At 43.3% G+C, this 18264-nt stretch overlaps 2 long non-coding RNA genes across 4 annotated transcripts; one reads left to right on the forward strand and one right to left on the reverse strand.

Annotated features, from left to right (window-relative positions):
• Positions 1-5043: 5043 nt before the first annotated feature.
• LOC127342603 (uncharacterized) lies at positions 5044-5915 on the reverse strand. Its single transcript, XR_007876744.1, has 2 exons — positions 5456-5915; positions 5044-5288 (listed from the first exon to the last, which is right to left on the reverse strand). It is a non-coding gene; the product is annotated as an uncharacterized lncRNA (long non-coding RNA).
• Positions 5916-5917: 2 nt separating this feature from the next.
• Positions 5918-8757, forward strand: LOC127342602 (uncharacterized). 3 transcript variants are annotated; one of them, XR_007876742.2, is made up of 4 exons: positions 5918-6731; positions 7341-7442; positions 7618-8018; positions 8138-8757. It is a non-coding gene; the product is annotated as an uncharacterized lncRNA (long non-coding RNA). The 3 variants fall into 3 exon arrangements; XR_007876743.2 differs by having other exon boundaries at positions 5922-7442; positions 8138-8481; positions 8606-8757; XR_007876741.2 differs by having other exon boundaries at positions 5925-7442; positions 8138-8302; positions 8429-8757.
• Positions 8758-18264: the final 9507 nt, after the last annotated feature.

Consider the following 18264-nt stretch of genomic DNA (forward strand, 5'->3'; position numbering starts at 1 on the left):
ACTCGTGAAACAAAATCTTATAGCGCATGCATTATTGAATTATTTGTGAAACACTAGCTTAAGGAAGCTCGACAACTAGATTATTTAAATATGAAAAATTGTGATAAATCATGGAAACATTCTTATGCTTTATATATTTCTCAACCTGTGAAACACATACATAGGAACCATTCGGTATTGAAATAAATATAAACCAATTGAAACTTCTATCGTACATCGAGACTAGCAAAATGAAACAACCACCATCCTTTTCAAACTTATGAAACATGTTCCATATCCCATGCATTATTAAATTATTTGGAATACTTGTGAAAAACATTTCCATAGGCCATACATTACTGAAACTTGTGAAAGACATTTTCATAGGACATGCATTATTGAAACTTGTGAAACATGTTTTGCTAAACTTGTGAAACCCATTTCCATATGTCATGAATTATTGAATTATTTGTGAAACAATTGTAACCTAGATCTTACGTTGATATAAAAATGTTCATCCAAGTAAAACAATTGAAGGATTCCATGTTCAACTTGTGAAACACATTCAAATAGCCCCTGCATTATTGAATTAATTTGGTAAAAGTGGAACCTATATCTTATTTTGATACAAAAAAATTGTAACACCCTCCATCCGTTTGAAACTAAAGTGAAAACCTCCCACCTAGAAGGATTCGGTGGTCATCTTGTGGAAAACATTCCTATAGCCCATGCACATTATTGAATTATTGTGAAACAATCGCTTAATTATGCAAGTCAACAACTAGATTATTTAAATTTGAAACAATATAGATAAATCGTGAAAAAATTCTTATGCTTTTGTAACGAACATGGTGACCTTGTGAAACACAAACTCATAGGTCATGCATTATTGAATTACTCTTCAAAAATTGTTACCTAGATCTTACATTGATACAAAATAATGTGAAACACCACCCATCCATTTTAAACTAATGTGAAACATTACCATCCAATGGAAACATTAGAAGGTTTCAATACTTAACCTGTGAAACAAAATCCAAGGCATGCATTATTGAAGTTTGTGAAACACACTTCTATAGGCCATCATTATTGAAACTCGTGGAACATGCTTTGTTGAACTTGTAAAACACATTTCCTTATGCCATGCATTATTATTTAATTATTTGTGAAACAATTGTAACCTAGATCTTACATTGATACCAAAGAAAAGTGAAACACGGTCCATCCATTTCAAACTAATGTGAACCATGTTGTAAGGGTACATTGCCCCTATGTGTGGTTTTGGTAATTAATGACAACCCCTATGGACTAATGTTTTCATTGAGTTTATATGAAGGAATATTCCATAGGTTCTACTTGTATTCCATGTGTTGGATTCAAGTATGGATGCCATGTAAATAAAGATACATCTTGTGTATTGGCATCAAGATTATCGATTTGAAGACATATATGTGATATGATCAAGAAGATGAAATGAAGATGGAGTTCTTATGTGGAACTCAATATTAGCCATGCTCTATCTTAAGTGAGTATGAGAAGATACAAGGTTGAGTTGGGCAAGTTCAAGATGAGCATCTCAAGTGGATCACATGCTTGAAGCTTGCCGTCCATTTGGTGATAATGGACTTGTGAAGATGTGCATCAATGGAGCTTTCCCATCATAGTGTATGGGGGAGCATTTGTGAGTCTTCACGAAGCAACATTGGTCAAGTGAGGCATTCCGGCTTGAGTGAAGCTTGAAGAGTTATCATCAAGATCAAGCGGGATGCGCAAGGCAAAGGTATGGCCTTGCTAGGTTTTCCTTTTACCGGTCTCAAGGTGGATGTTGGGAGACCGGATTATAGGATAGATAGCCGCACTATTAAGAGGGGCTTTCGGTTGAGTAACTTGATCACATCGTCTTAGGGAGCTCAATCCTTTGCATACTTTGCATATTCTTATTGCTTCTTGGTGTTTCTCTGTGTGAGGTTCTTGAGCTTGTTGCTAGCTTTACAACAAGCCCAAGTTCATCGAAAACGGAATCCGCATGCATCTTCTATTGCGTTTTTGAGTTTGGACGTCTTTACCGTTTTTGTTGGGGTTCTATTCGTCGTTATCTTTCCAACAAAATTGGTTTCATGTCAATCGGAGTTCGGGAGCATTAGTTATCACAGTTTTTGTATAAACATGTTTTCCTGCTCACCCGGTCAGGGACCCGGTCGGACCGGCCCATGCGCCGGCCGGCTCCGGTCTGCCGCCCGGTCAGCCGGCCTCACAACCGGCCTGCCCGGCGTGCCGACCGGTCAACCGGGCGCCAACCGGATGACCTCCTGGACGACACAAAGTTACCCCGGTCGAGGTCCGTCCTGCCGACCGGTTTGGACCGGCTGGTCCGGCTCATGCCTGTCTGACCGGGCCTGACCGGACGGCCCGGCCCCAGGCCCGGTTGACCGGCCTCCTCGACGGTTGACTCAGCCCAACTTTTCCCCAACGGTTATATTTGCTCTTGGGCTATAAATAGCCCTTCTTCCACCTTGGGCTGAGTTAGTTCTTCCCATTCTCTCTCCTCCATTGTTGCATTTGAAGAACTTGCTCTCCCCTTTGATTCCTCCCATGATTCTTGCTAATTCTTGAGGGATCTAAGAGAGGAGATCTAGATCTACACTTCCACCAATCCTTTTCTCCTCTAAGTGAGGGAATCTCTTGGGATCTAGATCTTGGAGTCTTTTGTGGACTTTCTCCATTGTTCTTCCTCTCCAATCTCATCTTAGCATTTGTTGCTTGGGTGGGATTTGAGTGTGAAGGACTTGAACACCTCCGGTGTTCTTGCTTTGCATCATTGCATAGTGTTGAGCTCTCCACCACGATTTGTTCGAGTGAGAGACCGTGAGCTTGTTACTCTTGGAGGGTGACCTCCTAGTTGGCTTGGTTGGTGTCCCGGTGATCTCTTCTTGAAAGATTGTGAAGGGGCCCGGGCTTCTCCTTCGTGGAGCTTCTGAAGTGGTTGTGGAGCTTGCCATCTCCGGAGCGGAGGAAAAGCTAACCATAAGGAAAGGGCCATTATCCTTCGTGGGTGTGGTTCGGAGAATAGGGTGAGCCTTCTTGGCGCGGGGAATCCTTCGTGGGACCTCCACTCCTCCAAACGTGACGTACCTTGTTGCAAAGCAAGGGAACACGGGAATACATCCTCGTCTCCGCGTGCCTCGGTTATTTCTATACCCGAGCTCTCTTTCCTTGTGATAGCCATCGTGCTTGAAGTACATATATCTTGCTATCACTTGTGCTACATATATCTTGTGCCTATCTTGCTTAGCTCTAGTTGCTATTGTTACACTTAGTTGAGCCTAGCATATTTAGGGTTTGTGCTTGTAAAACTAAACGATAGTTTAATTCCGCATTATTACAAGACAAATCCGTAAGAGTTTTTAATTGCCTATTCACCCCCCCTCTAGGCGACATCTCGATCTTTCACATGTTCATCCAAGTGAAACAATTGAAGGATGGAGGGATTCCATGTTCAACTACCAAAACACAGTCAAATAGTCATTGAAATAATCTCCATGAATTTCAAACTAATGTGAAACATGCCCGAAAAACTGAAAAATAGAAGAATTCCATGGTCAACTTGCAAAAAATGCTATAGCCCATGAATTATTAAATTATTTGTGAAACACAAGCTTAATTGTGGAAGTGAAACAACTAGATTTTATTTAAATGTGAAACAATTGCAATAAATCATGGAAACATTATTATGCTTTATATATTTCTTAACTTGTAAAATACATACGTAGGAACCATTCATTATCGAAATAAATGTGAACCAATTGGAACTTCTATGTACACTAAATGTAAAAATATTGCTAAACTGGTAATTTTATTCGATAACGGAAGGAAACTAGACCAATACCTTCCTTAGTAGCTCTAGATCAACCCAATTCAACATTTTTGAACGATGATAAAATATAGGATCAATCCTTTGAACTTTGGGCAAATGCGCCTACTAGAGTTTTTGGTGTTCTTAAATCAGAAGAAGAGAATGGGTACTCCTCATAGCTTGCTCTCTCATACACTCACTCAATGATTATGGCATACTGGCCATGCATCTTCGAATAGAAACCTTTCTTTGAGTTGGATTGTTGTTTCATGTTTTATATTGATAATGGCCTACCTCTAAATTGGTTATTTTTTGTTTGGTAAAACTTCAAAATTTTCATGTGGGTCTCACTAATGTTTCACTCAAGTATCAGTTGGTTTCACCAAAGTTTCACATGGATTTTATGTTTCAATATAATTTCTTACGATCTTCAGAGATGTTATACGAATTTTACATATGTTTTGCTCAAGTAGTCGATTTGACGAGGGTTTCCAATATTAGCTTCTATTCGGTATGAACATTTGCACAAAAGACCTTACCTTCGTTGTTAAGGTCTCTTTTTTAAACATCCAAGAATGGTTCATATAAGTTTCACATTCTTGAAATCAACAAAGCCTTTCATAACCTAAAGCTATATATGCATGGAACTTACAGAATTTTTGTGAAACATTTCAAATGTGCCAACTTAATGGAACTTTTTTAAGCGAATTTGAAATATGTGTGAAATTATTTTACGAAACTAAATTGAAATATACTTGAAACTTATGAAACTTTTATGAAACCTCTCAAGTGAGCCAACTTAATGGAACTTTTGTTTAACCGGTGAAACTACTCATTTTTTTGTGAAACCACTATGAAACATGCGCAAAACATATGATTGTAAGACACTCCGTGCATAATGTGCACATTTGCAAATTAAAATAATCTTTGTCCTAGAAAAGTTCCAAGACATATATTCACATAAGTTTCACTCGGATCTCACAATATTTGCTTCATATCATGTTTCAGTGATTTAACGACATTGCAAATGTGTTGCATTCTCTATATTTCCGTCTAATATGGATTAACAGTTCCATATTTCAGAGAAGTTATTTCCAATTTTATACTCCTAGATCCATGAATCATTATTTCCAAACAATTTCACTTTACCTCCCGCATAGTAAAAGAGCATCACATAGTTTGATAACAGTGACAAACCACCAAAAAAAGGGTTAAAAAACAACCAAATTTCAGATAAGAAATGCCATGTCATACATAAACTCGTATCCCATTGTTTCACACGTCATCTTTGACAATGCTTTACATCAGTTGCACCACAACAAGGCCATACGCAGACAACCAAAATTTAAGTTGAGTAAACTTGAGCAAGAGAAAACAAAAATCCATATGCACTACAGCACCGATGCCACCACTTTCCTCAAGTTTCACATATATTATTCCTCTGAACTTGATTCACCTATCAAGGAAATTCATATGAATTGGAGCAAGTAGATTAGCTGACAGAACTGAAACAAGATCGACAAAAAATTCGCAAGCCAAGTATGAATGGAATCATAATAAAATTCGACATTATTAGACCAAGAAACAAATGAACAAGAAACGATGGCCTGTTCATTGCCGGACCTGCAGGCATGTAAGAGAAGAGCCGATGTCTACGAAGGACACCGGTGACTGCAGCGTCATCTGTGCACCGCGCCGGCCGGATGTGGCCATGTTGAGGAAGCCATCACTCATCCTGTCCAGCCCGTCGTTGAAACCAGGCCACCGGAGACTTCCGCACACCCTGCTCCAGAGCTCTCTCGAGGGGGAATGAGTCGAGGGGCTGCCGCTCCCTCTGCTCGCATCTCTGCCGCCGCGCCCTCTGGCGCCACATCCAAGCTTTGCCGCTTTCCTCTCCGGGTTCCCCTCTCTGGTTGCAAGATTCAGGAGTGAGGCAAGAAAGAGAGTCAAGCGTCGGTGGGGGAGAAAGGGATAAGATATTGACGATAGTGCGGTAGCCTGACACCATGACAGGTTGTACTTGGAGTATTCCCAACGTACAGGCTTAGTACAAAAAGAACTCGTTATACCCGTGAAAAGCTATCCAGATCTCCACGTAACTGTCGAACGGTGGATGCGACGCCGGCACCTACCGGCGCCGGTAAATTCGCTGTGTTCCGATTGAGAAAATCAAACGACCTCCACCTTCTCTCCTTGATCCAATCACACCCATGTCAAAAAAATCCAATCAGGCCGCCGCTTAGGCATCTTCTTCCTCCAGAGAGCGCAGTCGCCGGCCGCCCGCACGACCAAACCTCTCCGCCGCCGGTAGCCCGCACGTTTAATCTTTCGACCGGCGGTCGTATCCAGCCCATGCGGGCATGCGGCCGCCCCAAGCTGTACCATACTACCATGTCTAACCCCCGCCGCCGAGGAACCTCATACCCAACAGCGTCCCGAACATCCTCGCCACCTTCAAGATGCCCTACGGCCTGACCTACATCGACACAAGCCCACCGACCGCTGCTCCGATGGCTGCATCGTCATGGACTACATATTTAGCTATCCTTTTCTTAGTCCCACCTCCTGAGATTCAGGAGAGATGGTGCTTTACTGTGCTAATTAGTTCATTCGTTCATGAGATTAATATGTAGTCCATATGTAGCCTAATTGATACTTTTCATTTGTTATGTATTGGCACATGTGGATCCATTAGTGTTATATCTCATTAGTGAATAGTATTTTTTTTGGTTCTTGATGTTGCAGTTGAGCCCTATTTTTCCTTTTGTGATGCAATTAATTGCCATTGTCAAGTGTGGTACGAAAATACATTGCATTGGCTGCCCATGTTTGTTTGAGCTGAATGGTGCAGGTTAACACGCCGCTGCCATGGCCACCTACAGACTGCAGGTTGGGCAAGGTGAGGAAAATAACCATGGTAATTATCGTGATTTTCTTTGCTTGAATATCCATAATCTACATAACCGTGAGGAGCTGCAAGTCTGAATTGATTGGCTGCATACAATGTTTGGCTTAGCCCTTCATGGAGTGGCTTCAAATCATCTAAAACGTGCATTTTTAGTTGTGTTTGGGAAACCGAAATCCAATCTTAATAATCAGTCACTACTCTTCAGCGTTTTCTTATGTAAAAGCTGAGATCCTATCAATCTCAGTGTATCTATTTCTTGACTGAAGCTTATACAGTAATACGAGATAGATTGTCGAGACAGAGAGCCATATATCTACATCTATTAATGTTTTGGAGAGGCATGTCATTCCCCAGATTATACCAATTTTCACAGTACATTACTATATTATAAGGTTCTGCCACTGAACTTGATATGAAATATTCTTTCTCTTTTAATGGATACACAAGTTTGTTGTTCTGACTGATCACTCTATTATAAGACTGAGCTTGATATGAAATATTCTGTCTTTTTTCTGTTGTTGCTGAACCTATTGGCTTGTTTGTGAATAATCACATGGTTTTGATTGAGGTAAGGACCAAGTTGTACTTTTGCTATGTCAGTAACATCTGGAGAATGCAGTCACAGAAGGAGTACACCAAGTTGGAATTTTGCATTCCATCATGGGATCTGCAGCTAGCCTGTGCCGTCAAGTTGTACCTCAGGTGAACTACTATTGTTGTTTTCTGTCCAACATCAACAAGCTCAGGTGTTGCCGACGTATCCGCTTATCACTGATTGTTATTTAAAGACATCTTTATTCTGCTTCCTTCTTGAAGAATCTATACTACATAAAGAGTTCCTCTTGATTTTCTAATGTACTATAATTGGTATTAATAGATTGGTTTCATTGATGGTCCATGACTGGAGGTTTTAACCAACACAAGATCAAGGTCGGTTGGTAGAATGCCTTCAGAACAGAGAAATCTCCACTACTATGGCATGAGAGTTGGTTCATTCCTATCTCCCAAACCAGTCATTGTACAACCAAAAAAGGTTCGAGCCCTCCTCCCATTTCTGTTCCTCACGGTATTCTATTTTTTTTTCTTGTTTTTCAATTGTGAATTCAGCATTGTCTGCCATTGAACATATTTTTGCATTTCATTTTGATGTATGTTGGGCTCTTTGGTGCTTCTTGCTGAGAGCTGCATGGCTTGGAGGAGCTCGCAAGGTTAACGAAGGTATATGATGCTGCAGTGCACCTCATACGCACATCATCAACAATCTCCCATTTGGTATAGGTTGGTTCAGATGTTGCTCAGTATTCCTTTATAAATCTGTGTATGTCTTGTATGTGTATTCTTTTTATGTATACCAACATCGTTATTTGGTTATCTAAATTGCGTCCTTATGGGTGCAGTAACTTGGTGTTGTTCAAACAAAAAAGTTCAGGACGCCCAAGACTGAGGTGGTGAGTGTTACAGATCAAGTGGTGGCCACTTTGTGGAGGGATGTGGTACGGTCCAAGGACGACATGAGGATGTGAGTCTTGCCATGACTACATGCACTTCGTCAATATGCTTCTGTAAGTGAAAGCTGCTGCTATATTTTTTTAGTTTTTTGACTGGTCATTTTGGGCTTGTGCTTTTAGTAGGACACAAACGATGATTTCAATGGTCCATTGTATTGCAATTGATTGTCCTTTTTGTAGAAAATTTCCAAGGTAGATTGGGGCAGAATTTTCCATGCCGTATTTCTCCTCGAGTAAGCAAGCCATTTGAATTACTCACGGAATGATACCTCTCTGGCATTTTTAGTTACATATTTACCTAAATCCTCTATAATAGCAAGTTCTTATTTGTTTAATATATTTGCCTCTCCTAACTAGGATAAGTAAACAAATTACAAAGATCTTTTCCAAAGGAGAGGAGAGGAAAAAATAGCCTCCTTTTGGGCTTGTGAACCGTGTGCAAATATTTTGATGAATTGTTGGATATTTCTAAACTCTGAGGTGGTAGTGTAGACCACCATGATTGTTGTTGTCGAGATTGAGGTTGAGGTGATGATTGCTCCAATCTCTAAAGTCATCTGCTATGGAAACGACCGCACTTGTGGTGATTACGAAGTACATTGGTGTCTCTATTGGACTAGGTGACTACGAAGCACAATGGTGAAAAAGCTAGAGCAAAAGAGCTTGATTTAAAGAAGAAGGGATGAACATGCAACCTTGTCATGTCTGGTTAACAAGTGAAGAAACCAACTTAAAGATCCGTGGCAACGCACGGGCATTCAACTAGTTCCGTTAATTCATTTGATGTTTCACTTTGTTCCCATTCTTTCATGTATTTCTGGTCTCTTAAAAATGTGCATGCGTACACAAACCATCGATCACATTTTCGTGTGGCTAGATATCACGCCGTACCATTGTTGGACACTAATTCATCGTGTGCGAAGTAGTTCTGAATTGACAAAGGAAACTAACATTTCGGAGCCTCTGTTTGACACATATTTACTTAATTAAAAATAGCTTTAACATTTGCTCAATTGAAGTGTGCCTTACCTACCAAAAACAAACATGCAAAGTATAACTTACAATTTTACGTAAATATTCGAACCGATGGATATTTGCGTCACACTTTGGGTAATTATTTTTCTAGGAGATGCATGACCATAGTGCTAAAATAATCTACCTCGCCCATGTGCGGGATGATGAATAGTAATTATAGTTGGAAATTTAAAATTTTATTTTGCACCTGCCTAGTTCAATAGGATTTAATTCCAAATCATATGCATACTTTTTTTATATAAATGTTTGAAAAATCATACAATCATGGTGTAACATTCCAGCCACTATCGGGCAAACAATAGTCACTCTTGATAGGAGGTGGGGTTTTGGCTCATAGGTGCATATGCACCTATTTTAAAAATTAATTTAAAAATGAATTTGAAAATATTAAATTTCTGAAATAAAATTTTAGGTGTACATCATGACATTCTATATTCGTACATAAGTTTTCGTGGGAAGACAATATTTTATGTGGCATGTATAAAAACACAAAAAAAAATGTCCTATACGTAGTTGTGTTGGAGCATCAAAATTTATCTTTTTTACACGAGACACATAAAATATTATTTTTTCCTAAAAACTTGTGTGCAAACATAGAATGTCATGCAAAATTTCATTTTAGAATAATTTGACACTTTAAAATATATTTTCACACAACGAGTTCATATGCACCCGTGAGACAAATTGGATTTCCCCTCTTGATAGCTCTATAGGATATTTGGACTAGCTCAACAAATGAGCACAATTCTTTTGAGCGCACTTTGCTCTAACTAGTGCACACCCTAGAGATTTTTTTGAGAGATCTTTAGACTAGCATCGTAATACAATATAAGTTTTTCTCATGTATGTTGTCCTTATTTTTTTCATGCCCACTGCGGGAGGCTTCCCAAGAGGTCACCATCTCAATATGGCTCTAGGCGAATCAAGCTTAGCCGAGAGGTTATGTGGAGATGAGCCTTCCAAACATTCGATGCAACATGTTATTATGAGTCTTTTATCAACCCTTCAAGTTTTCGGTCGGTATAATACACACGGAAGCTCAATGATGTAGGCTCGCGCCATTAGAAAAGTTTTGTACTCCCTCCGTTTCTTTCTATAGTGCCTATTGTCTCTTTGCACGGAAATTAGCGCAAGCAGATTTATTGACACAAAACCCCCAGCGCTATTTGAGAGAAAAAAATGAACCGGAAACAGATCGGAGACGTGATCTGCTCCCTCCCGCTAGTCTTTTTCCACGTACACGTACAGATCAACTCCCACGGAAATACACTTGCCTTAACCGACGCGCGCGTGATCTACTCCCACGTACAGATCAAGGCTACTTTTACAAAGACTACTCCCTCGTGATCTCACGTGATCTGTATTTGCTATTTCCTTAACCTACGCGCGCGATCTACTCCCTCCCTCCCGCTAGTCTTTCGTTCCAGATTTTCTCTACGTGATTGCATACCAGATTTTCTCAACGTCAAACAGATTCGATCCAGATTTTGTGGACGGGAACAGATCGGTGGGAGGGGTTATTTGCAAAAAAAAACATAACTTTCCTCTTATATTCTGAAAAAAAGGCGAAAAAACAATAGACATTATAGAAAGGAACGGAGGTAGTAATATTTTTGGAATGGGTTACATAAAGATGAATAAGAAAACTGTAGGTATAAATATTGAAAAATAATAACAAAGAAATATGGGTTCAAACCTTGGGAGTACTTGGGCTGGCCACATAGGACTCGCATCCCACATATAGGCCTAGTGACTATGGCTGGGATGGAAACTCCAACCAGCCAACTAGGCCCAGTGAAAACGTTTTATTTTTTGCGAATTGGCCCAGTGAACACGTTGAGGTGGCGGTTTTCATCGTATAGATGTCGTCACTCGTCACGCATGTTCGACATTCTGTGACAAAAATTCCATGTCAACGATCATCGGCTATATTCTAAAATTCTTAATAATCAACCAAGTTCAATAGCACAATACAGACATGTGTCAAATCAGCACGGGCTGCTCTCGTGAATTGCCGACTAGAAAAATGTACATCAAATTAATTAATCACGTACAAAAGTCTTCTAAGCGTCTAGATACATATACAAGTAGATACGATTATTATACGTTGGCCCGCATGCTTGCCAGTTGCAATTAAATAAGCTGCAACCTACGTGTCGTGATCGATACATGTCAAATTCATTAGTCTCTCTTTCTTGAGCTGCATTAGTCTCTTGGTGTAATGGAACGCATCTCTTGCTTGACCATTCTCGTTAGGGAATCGATGGACCGGCGTACCTGGGCATGCTTATGAATCTTATAGATTAATAAGTCGTTAACCCATCAGATATTCCTTTGCTCTAGCATACTTTTCATGGACCCGATGAGATGATGGCTGACGAGGCACGTATGTGGAACTGGAGACACTTGGTAATAACATGTCGGCAGGTTGCATTGGTTAGGCTTCTTCATCGAATAAAATCATTATCTGCACCCAGGGATGCCTAGTCTTAGAATCTGGACCTATCATTCCAATCTTCTTTAGAGATATACAGTACATGAGACAAATATAGATTATACCTAACACTTAATAATTCCAAATTTTCAACACTAACAAAAACAAAGCAAAGCAAACAGAACTTGGCTCTGGTGGTTAGGTCCCTTGTGGTGGAACCAGTCCACCCAGGTTCAAGTCCTAGACTTAGCATGAGTGTTTGCTTGCGTGCGTGCCTACGTTCATAGGGATGTTTGTACGTGCGTGTTTATGAGCGCCTGCGTTGTTGTTATCACCAGAATTTGACCGAGTTAGAGGTGGGCCGCGATCAAGATGGGCTTGAAGAATATACATGGAAGAAATACGTGAATCGGCCTTATATGCAAAGTTTGGGCTAGTTTGCCCGTGTATCTGTAATATAGTAGAATACGTGTCGGTTAGATAGAGTTTGGCTCGTGCCCGGTTGGGATTATTCCCACGATTAGAAAGTCTACGGACTATAAATATGTATCTAGGGTTTATGAAATAAACAACAATCACGTTCACCACAAACCAATCTAGGCGCATCGCCAACTCCCTTGTCTCGAGGGTTTCTTCCGGGTAAGCATCATGCTGCCTAGATCGCATCTTGCGATCTAGGCAGTACAAGTTTATTCGCTGTTCATGCGTTGCTCGTACTGAAGCCTTTTTGATGGCGAGCAACGTAGTTATCTTAGATGTGTTAGGGTTAGCATTGTTCATCGTATCATATGCTGTCGTAGTGCAACCCTGAGACGTCTAGCAGCCTTTACACCTATCTTAGGTGTAGGGGCGGCACCCCGCTTGATCATTATTTAGTAGATCCGATCCGTTATGGTTGCTCCTTGTTCTTCAAGGATTAGTTTAATATCTGCATAGTTAGGCCTTACAAACGGGTTGAAGGATCCAGTGGCGCGTAGGGTGTAGTTTGCTAGCCCTAGACAGGATGTTCCGGGGATCAACCTCGTGTTGGTTTTTAGGCCTTGTCTAGGGTCGGTTTACGATCACCGTGCGTGGCCGCCAGGCTCAATCACGAGTAGGATGTTCCGATTATGTGGTGAAAACCCTAAATCGTAGTAGATCGTTTTAGCTTTATATTGATCAAGCAGGACCACCATATATTCGTACACCTCGTGCGAATCATGGGTGGATCGGCTCTTTGAGCCGATTCACAGGATAACCTGAGAGCCGATCGAGGCTCGTATTTAATGTTTACGTGTATGCCATGCAGGAAACTAAGCGAGGCACATCCATCACCTTCCTGACCAGGTATAGGTCAGGTGGCACGCCTGCACCGGCATCGGACGTGCGTGCCGAGTCTTTGCGGGCCGTCGCTCGGAGGGACCAGGGCCAGCCGCAGTCTGGGAGCCTCCCGGCTCTCTTGTGTTGCCCGTCGCTGCTCGCCGGTGGGTTTCTGACCGCAACACATTCTGGCACGCCCGGTGGGACGATCTGCGACATCAACCGCATCGCCATCTACATCTGAGATGGCGGACGGCACTCCAGTCACGTACGAGGATCTGACCGAGGAGCTCAAGAAGAAGTATGACGAGGTCAAAGCTATCCTCGAAGCCGACCTCATCGGCTCTTTTCACAGAACCCGCTCACATGGCATCAGGTGGAAAGGGTTCTCACCCGAAGGCGCGCTCGATGGAGTGGACCTGTCCACCCCGTCAGAAGAACGCACTAGGTCTCTGCGTCAGGAGATTAACTTCATGATGGCTCATTCGCTACACCGCCATTCTGAGAGCCTGGTGAACACTTTGGAGCGTGTCGCTCTTCGGGTGATCCAGGAAATCATGAGGCATCAGTACTCTCCGTCAGGACCAGCTCTCGGGACTTACCAAGGAGAGATGCCACTCCAGTCCCGTCCACCGCTGCCATTCGCGTTGGCAGCACCAGAAGTGCCGAATTCACCGGCATACGTCGTCTACAAGATCGGTGGTGACCCTAGTGACTACCAGTTCTTGCATGAGGCGCCTAAGGAGATCCCTCACGGATACACGTGCACATACGTGCCGAGGCTGATCGGGCACTCACGAACCGCATCGCAACACAGGGGACTTACGGAACAACGGGAGGAACTTCGGGAACAGATCTTGAGAAGCGTACGTGGCTAGCTAAGTATGCCACTCCGACAAACCTCGAGCTCAGCTCCCGCAGTTGGCTCGAGCTGGAAAAGCAAGCATGGCTGGCTAAGTATGCCACTCCGGCGAATCTTCGAGTTCGACTCCTGCAGCCAAGACCGCGGATCAGATCGCATACAATCTGAGAGACCAGTTCGGCATGGTGCCGAAAAGGAGGACAATCGGCTATTCCAAGCCGTACCCCAACGGGTACGAGTTGATCCCGCTACCACCCAAATATCGGCTCCCTGATTTCTCCAAGTTTAATGGATCAGATGGTTCCAGCTCCATCGAGCATGTGAGCCGATATTTGGCACAGCTGGGCACGATCTCAGCATCAGATGAGCTGCGTGTGTGGTTCTTCGCACAGTCCCTCACAGGATCAGCTTTCGGATGGTACACATCGCTGCCACCAGACTCAATCCGGATTTGGAAGCAGTTGGAAGAGCAGTTCCACATGCAGTATCACTCAGAGGCTTCCGAGTTTGGCATTGCCGATCTAGCACAAGTACGTCAGAAGCGTGGAGAAACCGTGGCAGAATACATCCAGCGCTTCAGAACTGTTAGGAACCGATGTTATTCGGCTCGAGTGACTGAAAAAGAAGCAGTCGAGTTGGCAGTGGTGGGCCTTGCATCACCAATCAAGGATATGGCCTCCCAAGCAGACTACCCTTCACTGGCGCACATGGTTCAGAAACTGTCGGTATATGAACAGCGCCACCCAGACTTGTACCAGGACAAATTCAAGCATGCGGTAGTCCTGGTTGAGGCAGATGAAGACGAAGGCTCTACGGGAGATCAAGAGGTAGCAGTGGCTGAATGGACTCGGGGGGCAACCCCCGTGTCCTGCAAATGGGTTAAGCCACCAGGTCCGCCCAGAGGGTTTGATTTTGACGTAACTAAAACTGAGCAAATTTTTGACCTCTTACTTAAGGAGAAGCAGCTGAAGTTACCCGAAGGCCTCAAAATCCCCTCGGTACAGGAGCTGAACGGAAAGCCATACTGCAAATGGCATAACTCGTTCTCCCATACCACCAACGATCGCAGGTGTGGCGTCGCAGATCCAAATGGCGATAGAACAAGGACGTCTAATTTTCAACCGCACGCCATGAAAGTCGACACTCACCCCTTCCCGCCGTTAACATGGTGGAGTGCACTTACCCTGGAGGGTGCCGGCCAGGATTCTCGTTCAACATCAACATGGTAGGACCTGGACACCACTCTGGTAAGGACGGAGACGAGGGCAGCTGCTCTCGTAGCAAGGACACAGAGGAAGCCGTTCCACGCGATCGGCTCCGTCACGATGGCAAGCGCTACATCACAGAGGGAGAAGTAAGGAATGTGAGATATCAGCGACCTCTCTCTGATCACCTCCTCAACAAGTATGTGAGTCAATATGACCAACGCCGACGACCCAACGACGATGGTGAAAGAGATCGTCTGGCTAGGGACGCCAGGAGACATCGTCGGCATGATCGCGATGAGGAGAAGTACGAGCGCCGTGCCAAGGGAAAGTCAAGGGAGCAAGACGACGAGGATAGGCACTGGGACTGTCCCTTCTTCAGACACTGCTGGGATTCAGGAATGAGCCGATTGCCTACAATCGGCAACTGCCCAGAATGTAGACAGAAGAGGAAGGATGCAGCTAACGTGTCTGTGTTCAAACGTTTAGGGCCTCTCCCGCCTCGGAACAAGCACGCTGAGTCCCCTCGGGTGGAAGATCTCGAGGATTTGGAAGACGATGATGAAGAAGAAGAAGACAGGTACCACCGGCCAAGGTGGTGCCCTGATGGACTCAGCCGTTCCCAAAAGCGTAGGGTTCAGCGACTGCGTGGCTTGGAGGAAGCCGAAAGGTTATACCTGCACACGCTAAGGAAGGCGCGGCCTGATCTGGCCGCGAAAATTCAACGAACCCTGGATGAAGAGGGTCGACCACAAAAAATGGAGTGGCGCCCCAAGCAAAGGAAAGCCGATGATGAAACATCGGCTGGCACGAACATGGTGTTCATCCTTCCGACGGAGTTTAGTGCTCCAGGATTAGATGAAGCACCTGTGGCACAACTTGACTGCGGCCCACGACCAGTTATCTTTGAGAAGCCATGATGCGTGTGGTTGGCACGTCCGTTGGGAACCCCAAGAGGAAGGTGTGATGCGCACAGCGGCAAGTTTCCCTCAGTAAGAAACCAAGGTTTAATCGAACCAGTAGGAGTCAAGAAGCACGTTGAAGGTTGATGGCGGCGAGATGTAGTGCGGCGCAACACCAGTGATTCCGGCGCCAACGTGGAACCTGCACAACACAACCAAAGTACTTTGCCCCAACGAAACAGTGAGGTTGTCAATCTCACCGGCTTGCTGTAACAAAGAGTTAACCGTATTGTGTGGAAGATGATTGTTTGCAGAAAACAGTAGAACAAAGTATTACAAAGATTGTATTTCAGTAAAGAGAATTGGACCGGGGTCCACAGTTCACTAGAGGTGTCTCTCCCATAAGACGAACAGCATGTTGGGTGAACAAATTACAGTTGGGCAATTGACAAATAAAGAGAGCATGACCATGCACATACATATCATGATGAGTATAGTGAGATTTAATTGGGCATTACGACAAAGTACATAGACCGTCATCCAACTGCATCTATGCCTAAAAAGTCCACCTTCAGGTTATCATCCGAACCCCCTCCAGTATTAAGTTGCTAACAACAGACAATTGCATTAAGTATTGCGCGTAATGTAACTAGTGACTACATCCTTGAACATAGCACTAATGTTTTATCCCTAGTGGCAACAGCACATCCGTAATCTTAGTGGTTCTTGTCACTCCTCCAGATTCACGGAGACATGAACCCACTATCGAGCATAAATACTCCCTCTTGGAGTTACTAGCATCAACTTGGCCAGAGCATCTACTAATAACGGAGAGCATGCAAGATCATAAACAACACATAGACATAGCTTTGATAATCAACATAACAAGTATTCTCTATTCATCGGATCCCAACAAACGCAACATATAGAATTACAGATAGACGATCTTGATCATGTTAGGCAGCTCACAAGATCCGACAATGATAGCACAATGGGGAGAAGATAACCATCTAGCTACTGCTATGGACCCATAGTCCAGGGGTAGACTACTCACACATCACACCGGAGGCGACCATGGCGGCGTAGAGTCCTCCGGGAGATGATTCCCCTCTCCGGCAGGGTGCCGGAGGCGATCTCCTGGATCCCCCGAGATGGGATCGGCGGCGGCGGCGTCTCTGGAAGGTTTTCCGTATCGTGGCTCTCGGTACTGGGGGTTTCGTCACGGAGACTTTTTATAGGCGGAAGGGCAGGTCAAGAGGCGGCACGGGGGCTCCACACCACAGGCCGGCGCGGCCAAGGGGGGGGCCGCGCCGCCCTATAGTGTGGCCCCTCCGTGGCCCCTCTTCGTCTCTCTTTCGGACTTCTGGAAGCTTCGTGAGAAAATAGGACCCTGGGCTTTGATTTCGTCCAATTCCGAGAATATTTCCTTACTAGGATTTCTGAAACCAAAAACAGCAGAAAACAGCAACTGGCACTTCGGCATCTTGTTAATAGGTTAGTTCCAGAAAATGCACGAATATGACATAAAGTGTGCATAAAACATGTAGATAACATCAATAATGTGGCATGGAACATAAGAAATTATCGATACGTCGGAGACGTATCAGCATCCCCAAGCTTAGTTCTGCTCGTCCCGAGCAGGTAAAACGATAACACGTATAATTTACGGAGTGACATGCCATCATAATCTTGATCATACTATTTGTAAAGCATATGTAGTGAATGCAGCGATCAAAACAATGTATATGACATGAGTAAACAAGTGAATCATATAGCAAAGACTTTTCATGAATAGCACTTCAAGACAAGCATCAATAAGTCTTGCATAAGAGTTAACTCATAAAGCAATAATTCAAAGTAAAAGCATTGAAGCAACACAAAGGAAGATTAAGTTTCAGCGGTTGCTTTCAACTTGTAACATGTATATCTCATGGATATTGTCAACATAGAGTAATATAATAAGTGCAATAAGCAAGTATGTAGGAATCAATGCACAGTTCACACAAGTGTTTGCTTCTTGAGGTGGAGAGAAATAGGTGAACTGACTCAACATTGAAAGTAAAAGAATGGTCCTCCATAGAGGAAAAGCATCAATTGCTATATTTGTGCTAGAGCTTTGATTTTGAAAACATGAAACAATTTTGTCAACGGTAGTAATAAAGCATATGCATCATGTAAATTATATCTTATAAGTTGCAAGCCTCATGCATAGCGTACTAATAGTGCCCGCACCTTGTCCTAATTAGCTTGGACTACCGGATCATCACAATGCATTGTTT

The sequence above is a fragment of the Lolium perenne genome, chromosome 3 (assembly GCF_019359855.2).
Source record: "Lolium perenne isolate Kyuss_39 chromosome 3, Kyuss_2.0, whole genome shotgun sequence".
Lineage (NCBI taxonomy): Eukaryota > Viridiplantae > Streptophyta > Magnoliopsida > Poales > Poaceae > Lolium > Lolium perenne.